General features: G+C 32.4%; 1 long non-coding RNA gene across 1 annotated transcript; it reads right to left on the reverse strand.

Annotated features, from left to right (window-relative positions):
* Nucleotides 1–4,550: 4,550 nt before the first annotated feature.
* On the reverse strand, nt 4,551–8,185 carry LOC114186902. Its single transcript, XR_003605169.1, has 3 exons — nt 7,696–8,185; nt 5,407–6,696; nt 4,551–4,853 (listed from the first exon to the last, which is right to left on the reverse strand). It is a non-coding gene; the product is annotated as an uncharacterized LOC114186902 (long non-coding RNA).
* Nucleotides 8,186–11,479: the final 3,294 nt, after the last annotated feature.

Raw genomic sequence — 11,479 nt, forward strand, 5'->3', positions numbered from 1 at the left:
ACACGTTTCCCCTTTTTATTTTCGCGTTGTGTGTAATTATTTTTGCGATTTGGGTTGTTGTTTAGTGTGTTATTGACGTTTTTGTTTGTTTTCCTTTTTTCTGCTATTTTCATTATCTCTTGTGTTTTTGTGGTTGTGTTTTTTATATGGTATTGCTGCATTGTGGTGGGCTGTGAAAACGTGGGTATCATTGCATCCTCCCATTGTCATTTGCTTTTCACACTCCCCGGTTTCTATTTCAAATATGAGCCTATGATTGTGTAGTGTGTTGGGTATTACTTTTATTTTATATATATGTGGTCAATTATTTTATATGTATTAGTTTCAAATATATATTTGTCAACTATGTTTTGTATCGATCTTCGGGTACATATTTGTTTGTGGTTGATAATCACTTTCATTTCGTGTAACCTGAAGACCAATGCAAAATGTTTGTAAAATTTCGTGAAATTTAAGATATGTTTTTTAAAATTAATATGTACCAATAAAATAAAATAAAAAGGTGAATCTTCTTGAATGGTATAGGGTCACACCTTGAATAAAAAAGTGACATGATCATTCATTCAAAGATTATTGAGATTGTTCACGCGATTTCAGTATATATACATATAGATCGATATTGGATTAATTCACCACACATCGGTGTTAAGTATGAGAAAAGAGTAGAAGAATTTATATAATTTGCGTTACATAATGACGGTAGAAGTGATGATGAGGTGAAGTTTAGATACCTTTGTGTCAACTGTTTGAATGAGAGAAAGTTGAATGCAACTAAAGTTAAGGAACATCTTAATTTTGATATTTTCGTCAGAAGTTATACAATATGGACATGACATGACGAATTAATAGACTTCCCAACTCTTTCCCGAACTGAACATGTTGTCGATTCCACCATGGAAGAACGATTGGAAGAGTGACTGGAAGAAGACAATTTGGAGGACATGATCTGAGATGTTGGTGCAGAAACTTTTGCACAAGCACATGTGTATGCGACAATGTTTGTTGATGCAGAGACTTCGTTGTAGTGCAATAAACAACCGTTGTGCGTGCTCGTATTACAATTAGTTGGGAAATGGTAATATATATTTGAATTGAAACAAATACTTTGCAACATTGTTTTTCTATACAGTAATTGAAGTTAATGTCTTATTTTGCATACCAATTCCTGAGAAGTCCATAAAGTTTGGTAGGCTAGCTTGTGCAAAATTTATAATTCAAATGTACAATAGTATTTAGGATATTCACTTGTTCTAACAAAAGACTTTTAGATGTAGTTGAATTGTGGATGATGTTGGGTTTGATAAAATGTATTGTGTTAGGTTTGATAAAATGTATTCACTTTTTTAATTTTTTAATTTTTTTAAATGTATATGTGTCAACCCAATAACATGCCACGTGTCAAAGTCAACGTTTTATATTCAATTTAGTTCCTATATTAGTTATTTTTGTTTAGTTTAGTCCTAATTTTGTTTGAAATTGAGCAATTTTGTCCCTCTAGAAAATGAGATCAAATTTAATTTTTATAACCTTAAACCAAAAATATTTAATAAAATATGAATTTTAACAAAAACATCATTATAATTTTAATATAAAAATTAAATTTGGTTCCAATTTCGAGAAGGACAAAATTGCTCAATTTTAAAAAAAGTTGGACTAAATTGAACAAAAATAACAAATATAGGGACCAAAATTGAATATAAAACATTGACTTTGACACGTGACACGTTGCTGGGTTGAGACGTGAACATTTAAAAAAGATTAAAAAAATTAAACAAAAAGTAAAAAATATATATATAAAAAAATCAAAAAATCATGAAGTGACACATGGTAGCCACTGTTCATTATCATTAATGATTTAAACGCAAGGGACCAAATTGAACAAAATTGACGAAATTTAGGATCTATTTGAGCACAAAAACAAAATTAGGACTGATTTGACAAAACTTAAGGAAAATTGAGACCAAAAAGATATTTTAATCTTTGTTGAATATATATAGGTTAAAAAATGTGGGAAGTAACAAAACAGAAAATTTATTTAGAAAAAATATTACATATGGCCTCGATTGTTACACCAATCGAAGTAGAAAGACACATATGACCTCAGTTCTTACCACAGTCGAGGCCAAATAGTCAATAAATATGGCTTCTGTTCATGCATAACTGAAGCCAAAAAAGCAATCATATTTAAAAAATAATTGTGTAATTTTAAACCATGTGGTTTCGATTCTTAGTAGAACCGAGGCAGAATATAGAGTTTTTGCTTCGGTTGAGAATCGAGGTCAAAAGTTGACTTTTTTTATCTCGCCTTAATATGTTTCGGTTCTGGAACTAAGACAAAATGATAAAAATAACCGCGGCCAAAAGTCCTTCCTACACTAGTGACTTTATCAATGTGCGCCTTAAGCAATGGACATGATGATCCAATTGAAATAAATCCTAAAGATCCAATTAGAATTGAACTTAACACCACAATATTATATTTTCCTACAAAAACTTACGAGTTAATTAATGGTTCCCATTAGTTACACACCCTTCCTATATGTAACAACTTGAAAAGGAAGAAAGGAACTTGGACGATTGAAAATCAACCATGTGTGAAATAATAGTGGTTTAAATATTGTTACTAGAATAAAAATTATTCTTTTTATTTTCAATATAATTTTAAGGAAAAATGATGTAATGACTACTAAAATTTGACTATTTTGTTACTCCTTGACGTGGCTTTTTAATTTTTATTTTTATTTTCTTTTGGAACAATCCAAATTCAGCTTGTTATGCAGTCTCTTCATATGGATACAACGGAGCAAGTTGGCAATGAAGAAGCGCTCCAACTTTCGTAAGTTCCTTGACGCATTTTGACCGTAACTTCTTCCCAACCATTCACCTCATTCTTCCCAACCCACAAGCATGGAAAGGAGAGAACGATGTTGATTCAAATGTAGCCTAGATTTTTTTTCTTCTTCTTGGTGCCTCTGTGCTTCTTCTTGGTTTAACCCACTCCTCTACTATTCATTTTTCGGGGACAATGGGCACTCCCAGCTTTGCCTTTGGAGCAGAAACGAGCTATTCAACAAATATTGCCAAATTTATGAAATATAATGTCAGTCTGTGCTTTAAAATGCCAAGTTCCAATGCTTCATTAATTTTTCAAGTAAATCAGGTGTTTTTAATGGTCAAATGTTAAATCAGTACTTGGAATGCATATTTGCAAAGCCAAGTATTTATGGTTAGAATCTTTAGTTGTTTGTAAAATGAAAATGGGATGTTCTTTCTATAACAATTTTCAGTTTTTTCTTTTTTAGGGAGGATAGTGTTAGCAAAGAAATATTTCTAAAACGTTTGTTCTCTTGAACTTATTATTGGTTGAAGCTTAATGGTAATTAATTGGCTTAAATGGTCTCCAAAACAAATGACACAAAACCTGTCAAATACATATGGTGATCCAAGTACAAATAAGTATGGAGCTGAGAAAGACATTTTGTACAAGTCTAACAAAAGTTGCAAAATTAATCTTTTTTGTACATATCAACTTACATGTACTTATTATAGACCAACAATGTAATTACAATTAACTACTTATGAATCCAAACTAATTAACTGGTTTGACTGGTCTCCAAATAAAATGACACAAAACCTGTCAAAATGTATATGGTGACTTAAGTACAAATAAATGACGAGTTGAAAAAGACTTTTTGTACAAGTCTACCAAAACTTGTAAAATTAATTGTTTCTTTAACACCAATTTACATGTACTTCTTATGGACCACCAATGTAATTACAATTAAATACTTATGAACTCAAACTAATTAACTGGCTTGACTGATATCCAATAAAAATGACACAAAACCTATCAAACATATATGGTGACCCAAGTGCAAATAAGTGAGGAGCTGAAAAGGACAATTTGTACAAGTCTACCAAAATTTGTAAACTTAATCTTTTTTGTAGACACCAGCTTACATGTACTTGTTATAGACAATCAATGTAATTACAATAAACTGGTTATGAACCCAAACTAATTAACTGGTTTGATTGGTCTCCTAAAAAAATGATACAAAACCTGTCAAACATATCTAGTTACCAAAGTGCAAATAAGTGAGGAGTTGAAAAGAACTTCTTACACAAGTCTACAAAAACTTGTAAAATTAATTTTTCTATACAAAACCTGTCAAACATATATGGTGACCCAACTGCAAATAAGTGAGGAGTTGGAGATGATATTTTGTACAAGTTTACCCAAACTTCAAAAATTAATATTTTTTGTACACACCAACTTACATGTACTTGTTATAGACCACCCATGTAATTACAATTAACAATTTATGAACCCAAACTAATTAACTAGCTTGACTGGTTCCAAAAAAATGACACAAAACTTGTCAAACATATTTGATGGCCTAAGAATAAATAAGTGAAGAATTGGAGAAGACTTTTTGTATAAGTCTACCAAGCTGACACATAAATATTTTTTCATGATTATCCAATTACGTATTAATTTATATATAAAATTTATTAATTTTTAACTTTTACTAAAAGGAATCCATGTTTAATTGATAAAATACATTATTTTCTATTTCCACAAAAAACATATTAACTAAAAAAATGTTAATAAAGTGTATTTTTGTTTCTATTCTTATATGTGTTTGATGAGATAACAAGATATATTAATAATACTAATAATACATATAAAAGTCATGGAAAATTGGATATTCTTGAAATAGTGACAAATTTTGCTATTCTTCTTCTCCTTGCTCTCAAAAGTCTTCATCATGTTGTTGCTATTGCAGGTTCTTCTTCTCTCAAGCTTAAAAGAACTCCAAAATTATATAAGTCACTCCTTGTCCTTAGATGACCTTTACAATATACACAATTGAAAAAATGTCAGTGGTTATAACACAATTGAAAAATGTCGGTGGTTATAATATAAAGGATCATTTTTTCCTTAAACTATTTATGAAGTAATTTTTCAGACAACACACCCATTTTTGAAAAGCTTAATACATGTGGCAATATAATCAAGAGCAACGTAGCCAAAGGTGCCCATCACCCTTGTAGAAACATGACTTTTGTCACCTTCTGGTCCATTTTTTGTCAACCCATTATCAGGGAGTTTTGGATTATAACTTTGTCATTCACAAAAACAAATTTTAGAAACCCAGGACTAACTAATAAACTTATCTCTAGCTTGTATGATCAATACTATTTCACTTGTAGAATCAAGTAAGACATTAGAAGTTTTGAGGTTTTGAATATTACATCTACTTCATTAGTGAAGAAATGTAAGGCCCTTGGCAGCATGAGCAATATTCACAATAAATATCTAAACAGAAATGTGAATGCTGAATTTAAATTTGTCTAACAGAAATTAAATGACAGTAACTATATAATGTGGCATGATTTGCTTACTGTAGAAAATTGGTTCATGCAAATTAGAGAAAGAGAAGATTATCTTCTCCATTACATCCTTTGACATCGCTTCCTTGAATAGATTACGAGAAATCAAATTTTCATGCAACGATCTTAAGTATGAGAAATCACATAATGATGAATATCACCTTACAGGGCTTTTCAGCTTGGGCCAATGGCCTGACCAATTTAGTTTTTTCTTTGTCATTAAATAAATACATATTTTTGAATGATTTAATTTCAGTCTAATAAATAGGCTTTATTATGTAGTGTATTTGGGCCTAGACTACAATATCTGCCAACAGCCTACTAATGTTCTTAGTGTGGATTCATTGTATCCACCAGCATGCTTAAGCTAGTTGGACGTGCAAAGAGAATCAGCCCAATATTTGAGTGGTACAGATGATGAGGCAGAAATTTCAGATTTGAGGACAAATCCTTCTCAAGAGGGAGGGGATGATGAGATGCCTCTAAGCAAGGGACCCACAATAAGAGCAATGGTTAGGAGGATACAAGAGAAATGGGCCTCCAATGCACATACAAGGCCCAAGATGAACTTTACATGGGCCAAGGAAGATGTGAAGACCTAGCCTAAAACTCTTTGTTTGTAAATATTAGAATAAGGTTTATTTTTGGGCCTTGTATTTTGAGCTTTGTAGAATAGGGTTTTTGTTTGGGCCATGTACTGGGCCTTGGAGGGTTTTTGGGCTTTGAAGAGAATTGGACCAAAGAAGAGTTGGGCTTGAAATTGGCCCAACAAAGAGAGAGAGCGCATTTGTGAGAGGATCTAGATCCTTCTTGCTCCAAGCTTGGTCACCAAGCTTCTCTTATGTGCCTAGAAGCAAGTCCCTTGTGACTTGCTTAGGTGGCAAGTCACACTTGCCTCATGCTCTCTTTTTGGCTCCAAATACCACATTCTAGATTCTTTATCCCTCCATTTTTCTAAACCACTTAGCTCTCCTTTTCTACTATAAATAGAGAGCTTAGGACCCTTGTATTTTCATTCATGAATATAGTAGAGAAACTCTATTAAGATGACTCCAGACTCCTCTCTTTTTGTGAATCAACTTAGGCTAGAGTTCTCCTTCTTGGTTTCCTCTAGCCCCCTTCCTTGAGTGTTAGCCCAACCTCACTTGAGAGCTTCTCCAAACACCATTGCCACACCACTTCTCCTCTCATCTTCTAACTTCCGCACCTTCATTCTTCTCCATGGAAGCTTCTCAATTCTGCATGGCTTCTCCTTGGCTTCCTTACTCTTGAAGATGGACTCATCACATAACATGTAGCCAACTTCAAAGAAGAACAAAAAGAAGCTTAGTACATAATTTTACTTCTATCTATTTAAGAAAGCATGAAATCTAAAATATGACCTATGAACCTAAGAGACTAGCTAAAACCAGTAAAAACAGAACTTAAAACTACATAGGCTTAAAACAACTATGACAAACTATCTACTAATTCATGCAAACTTAAAAATAGCAAAAGATTAATGGAAATAAAAATAACTACTAAAACTTATGCAGAAATTTAAAATTTTCCTTTATGCCACTTGATAAACTACTCTAGAAGACTACTAAAATGAGTATTTAAAACTGAAACAGGATTAATACCATTAGAATTAACTAGAAACAGTAACTATAAAATATCAATTTCAACTACTAAAAAACTATTGCAGATACTTATAAAATTAAAATTGAAATAAAAAAAGTCACTGTATGCTTAGAATGTACTTCATTAATCATCCGCTCCACCTCCTCATCACTTAATTTCTCACCAAGAATTATCATAACATGTATCAAGTACATTTAAAGCCCCAAGTTCAAAGAATAATGAAGAGATTAATTACCATCATTGAAGACTATGCAAATTTTAAATTATTTTTTTAAATCACAACTAACATGCTGCTTATGTCGTTGATTCCAATCCCTTAGCTTTTTACAAACTAATTTTAAGTCACAAGTAAAATTAGTCTTCTGCATCAGGATGGAACTCATGAAAAATGTTTTTTTCACTAATTCCAAACTTTATATATTTGCAACAAAATTCAATTACAGGCTCAAAGCTAATTTTAGGATATTAAATCAATTTATGTACTGGTATAAATGAAAAACTCCTTTTAGGATTATCATGATAATCCACTTCATTTCTTGTGCATTTGTCTCAAAGTTCATTCAATTTTTTTCTCAAAATTTTCCCACTATCAGAACTTATACAACCTCGCATAGCACCTACGAATGCTACATACAATAATCACGTGCGAAACTTCAATGTAAACAACAACAAACAAACCTGTTTTCACCTCAAATCCCTTATCGTCAACCCTCCTGAAGCGGTCCCTTGCCTGTTGTGCAGCACTTGGGTCAAAACCAACAACATTTCACTTTTCACCTCCTCACAGCATAGCAGAACCCTAAAACAGACAAAACGATGTCGTGCACTAACCTCAACGACGAGAAGGGCAAAATTTCTAACTATAGCGCTGGTGGCGGTGCCACCTTTACGCCAATTGATGAGTTAGAGGGCATGGGGGGAGTAACGGGAGATGCCGAGGGCGTCGATGAGGGAGGTGGGGAGGACAGACCCCTTGAGGCCGTAAGAGTCGCGCCCGCGATCGAGGTTGGGGAGTATGAGGCAAATGGCTAGGAAGAAGTTACGGTCAATGAAGAAGGCATCGAGGAACTTTCGGAACTTGAAGCCCTTCTTCGCTGCCGACTTGCTCCGCTGCATCATGGGAAGAGGCTGGACAACAGACTGAGTTTGGATTGTTTCAAAAGAAAAATAAATTAGAAATTAAAAAGCCACGTCAGGGACTAAAAAAAAGTCAAATTTGAGTAGTTATTATATCATTTCCCAATTTTAAGTTATGTGTGACATCTCTTGGATTTTCCTACTTCCATGTATAAAATGTGTTCTAATATTTTAAAAATGACAAGTATAAAAGAAAAAGAAGAAGTACCACAATACATTTCCTCAGTGACAATGTAATTAATCTTTCACTCTCCACGTAATTTATTGTCCATTGTACCGATTTAAATTTTAAAGTTAATATTGTTTAGAAGTTATTGTTAATAATTTGAGTTAAAAACAAGAAATGTGAGCTTTTATAAATGGATAACAGTTAAAAGAATTAAATAGTAAATAATTAAAAGCTATAACTTTATTTAGCAAAGACAAAAATATAAGTTACATATGAAATACACGAAACAAATATTTTATACATATAATATACTATAATGGGAAGAGAACTTTTGATTAATCCAACGGACAGTGAAAGATTAATTACATTCTCGTATTGGATAATGAAACGTATTATTGTACTTCTTCTGATTTTTGGTTTTTTAATTATCAATTTTTTAATAAAAAAAAATCCTCCTCTATTTGTATATTGGGTAAAAATGACAATCAAATACATAACATATAACATATAAGTGAAGTGCAAACCTCACCTTACAAACTAGTTGTGTGGGGTTGAGTTAAAAAACAAATTGTGTTGAAAGTCCCACATCAACTAAAGATAAGGTAATCTCATAATATATAGGTGAGGTCCAAAGCTCACCTTATAAGCTGGTTTTAAATGATTGAGTTAGACTTTAACTCCACTTCTAACATGGTCTAATATTAGGATAATGATACAATGCCTCAGTTTTTTGACCCCAATTTTACTCGCCTACATGGCATGAGTTATTTAATATTTTTTAAAGTGTTACTGTAATTGGAGGCAGTGTCCCAGGTTTTTTTGTGTGGTGTGCACGTGCGTGAAATTGGGGAAACATTTTAAAAAAATAAACTGAGTTGGTTCGATTTTCCCTCGTTCTTCTTCTTCCGTAACATTCTTCTTCCAAAAGCTTACACAAACACAGAGCTTTTTCTTCCCCAAGAGCTTTTTCTTCCCCAAAAGCCTCTTCTTCCAGAAAGGTTGTTGTTGATATTTGGTGTGGGTAGTAGTCGAAGCGGAGAGCGGACTTCTCAAGAGTAGTTTGGGTTGTTGGACGTGGTTGGTTCACCGAAAATTGGTGGGTACCGTTGGGCGCATTTCTTGGCCGCAGTCTTAGTGGCGTAGTTCTTGGTTTATTGAAGGCCATTCACACAAGGAATCTTTGCCCGGTAGGTTATCGTCAAAAACCCCTGTTTGAAGGCGGTTAGTTCCGAAATGGTTATTGGTTGAATGTAGGTGAATGTATGGTTTTGATTCCATAATTGAATGAGTTTTGTGCACTTGAAGTCATTGTTGAATTTTTGACAGTAATTTGTGAATGTGGTTGAACATTGTGTATATGGTTTAATGTGGGTATTTTTTTACTTCGTTGCTTCTACTTTCTTGATTTGTGGTTGAACATTGTGTGGGAAAGGATATTTAAACAGTTTAACATATTCTGCCATGAGAATTGATAATTGTAGTAGGTATAAATGGTCCAGTGGAAGGAAAACAGTAGTGAAAGCTTTGCAATGAGTTTGAAAATAAATACAAGGCCAAATTCAAATATCAATAATTGGAATGCAACCCTTAAAGCACTTGCATGCAGTTCTTATCCCCACCCCCTTCTCCTAATTAGAGACCAACTAATGCTTGTAGCAGACCACATGCTCACAATAGTTCTTACCTATATAATATGTTTTTTTTTTGTTTTTAGTCTTTCTTTGAAGATTACATTTGGTAACATTATCATGTTGTTCTTTTTAGGAAGAGCTGCAATTAATTAGGCAGAAATTCGTTTGTGATTGGGTTTTACATGAAGATAATGTCCACCGCGATGACGTTATTCAATACTATGATCTGTTCATGAAGAAATAGCTGTTGTAAATGTAGAAGTTTGTAGTTTTGCATACAACATAATTTTGTGACTGTATTGTTTTGGAGACTAAGGTTATGAATTTGGGCATACCTTTGATGGAATACAATAACAAGCTTTTTTAGAAATGGGATGTAGATAATTGTAGATATGTATAGTTAGAATGAAGTAGATGCAAGAAATGAATGTACTTATTGTATATTTTGTTCGAAAACTTGGATGAAATAGAAATTGATACTTACACAGTAATTTATATGCCATATTAATACATTTGAATTTGATTGGAAACTGTTATTTGACTTGTAATCTGTTTTGCAGTGTTTGAACTAAAAGTGTCATTGAAAAAGGTACTTATATAGGCACAATAATATATATTGTTGAATCATTTGTTGGAGTAAATATGTAGTTTGTACATTGACAGGTTTATTGATGATTTGATGATAATCCAACCATTTGAATGTGAATACCATTGATGGCAAACGAAATTTGTTGTGAAAACAGACCTCAAAGGGAGTTGCAGTATTCTTTGTACTATATGTACACTTCAAAAAGACATTTATACAAGGTGAACAATATACTTAATTTTAGGAAGACAAATGTTAATTTTTGGTTGAATTAAATTTTAGTTCATTCATTGAGAGAAGTTTACTGATCAATGGTCGTTGATGGAATTATTTGGATGTGTTTTGCATTGTGTCCAAACCAGTTTTAATGTAAAAAGACATTTGAAAACCAGTTTCAGTACTGCTCGTACCAAATCTAGACTTGAAAAAGACACTTATTCAAGCAGAAAAGTAAAGTTCATTCTAAAACCACAAATGTTGGTTATTTTTTTCTATCTTCATTTCTACTTATTTGTTTGAGTTGTTTATTGATGATTCACGTTGATGGAATTATTTAAATGTGTTTTGCATTGTGTCCAAACTAGTTTTTATGTAAAAAGACATTTGAAAAACAGTTCAAGTGTTGCTCGTACCAAATCTAGACTTGAAAAAGACACTTATTCAAGACGAAAAGTACAATTCATTCTAGTACCACAAATGTTGGTTATTTTTTTTATCTTCATTTTTACTTACTCCTTTGAGTTGTTTAATGATGATTTACGTTGATAGAATTATTTGGATGTGTTTTGCATTGTGTCTAAACCATTTCTTATGTAAAAAGACATTTGAAAACCAATTTCAGTACTGCTCGTACCAAATCTAAACTTGAAAAAGATATTTATTCAAGCAGAAAAGTACAGTTCATTCTAGTACCACAAATCTTGGTTATTTTTTCTATCT

Source organism: Vigna unguiculata, chromosome 6 (assembly GCF_004118075.2).
Source record: "Vigna unguiculata cultivar IT97K-499-35 chromosome 6, ASM411807v1, whole genome shotgun sequence".
Classification (NCBI taxonomy): Eukaryota; Viridiplantae; Streptophyta; class Magnoliopsida; order Fabales; family Fabaceae; genus Vigna; species Vigna unguiculata.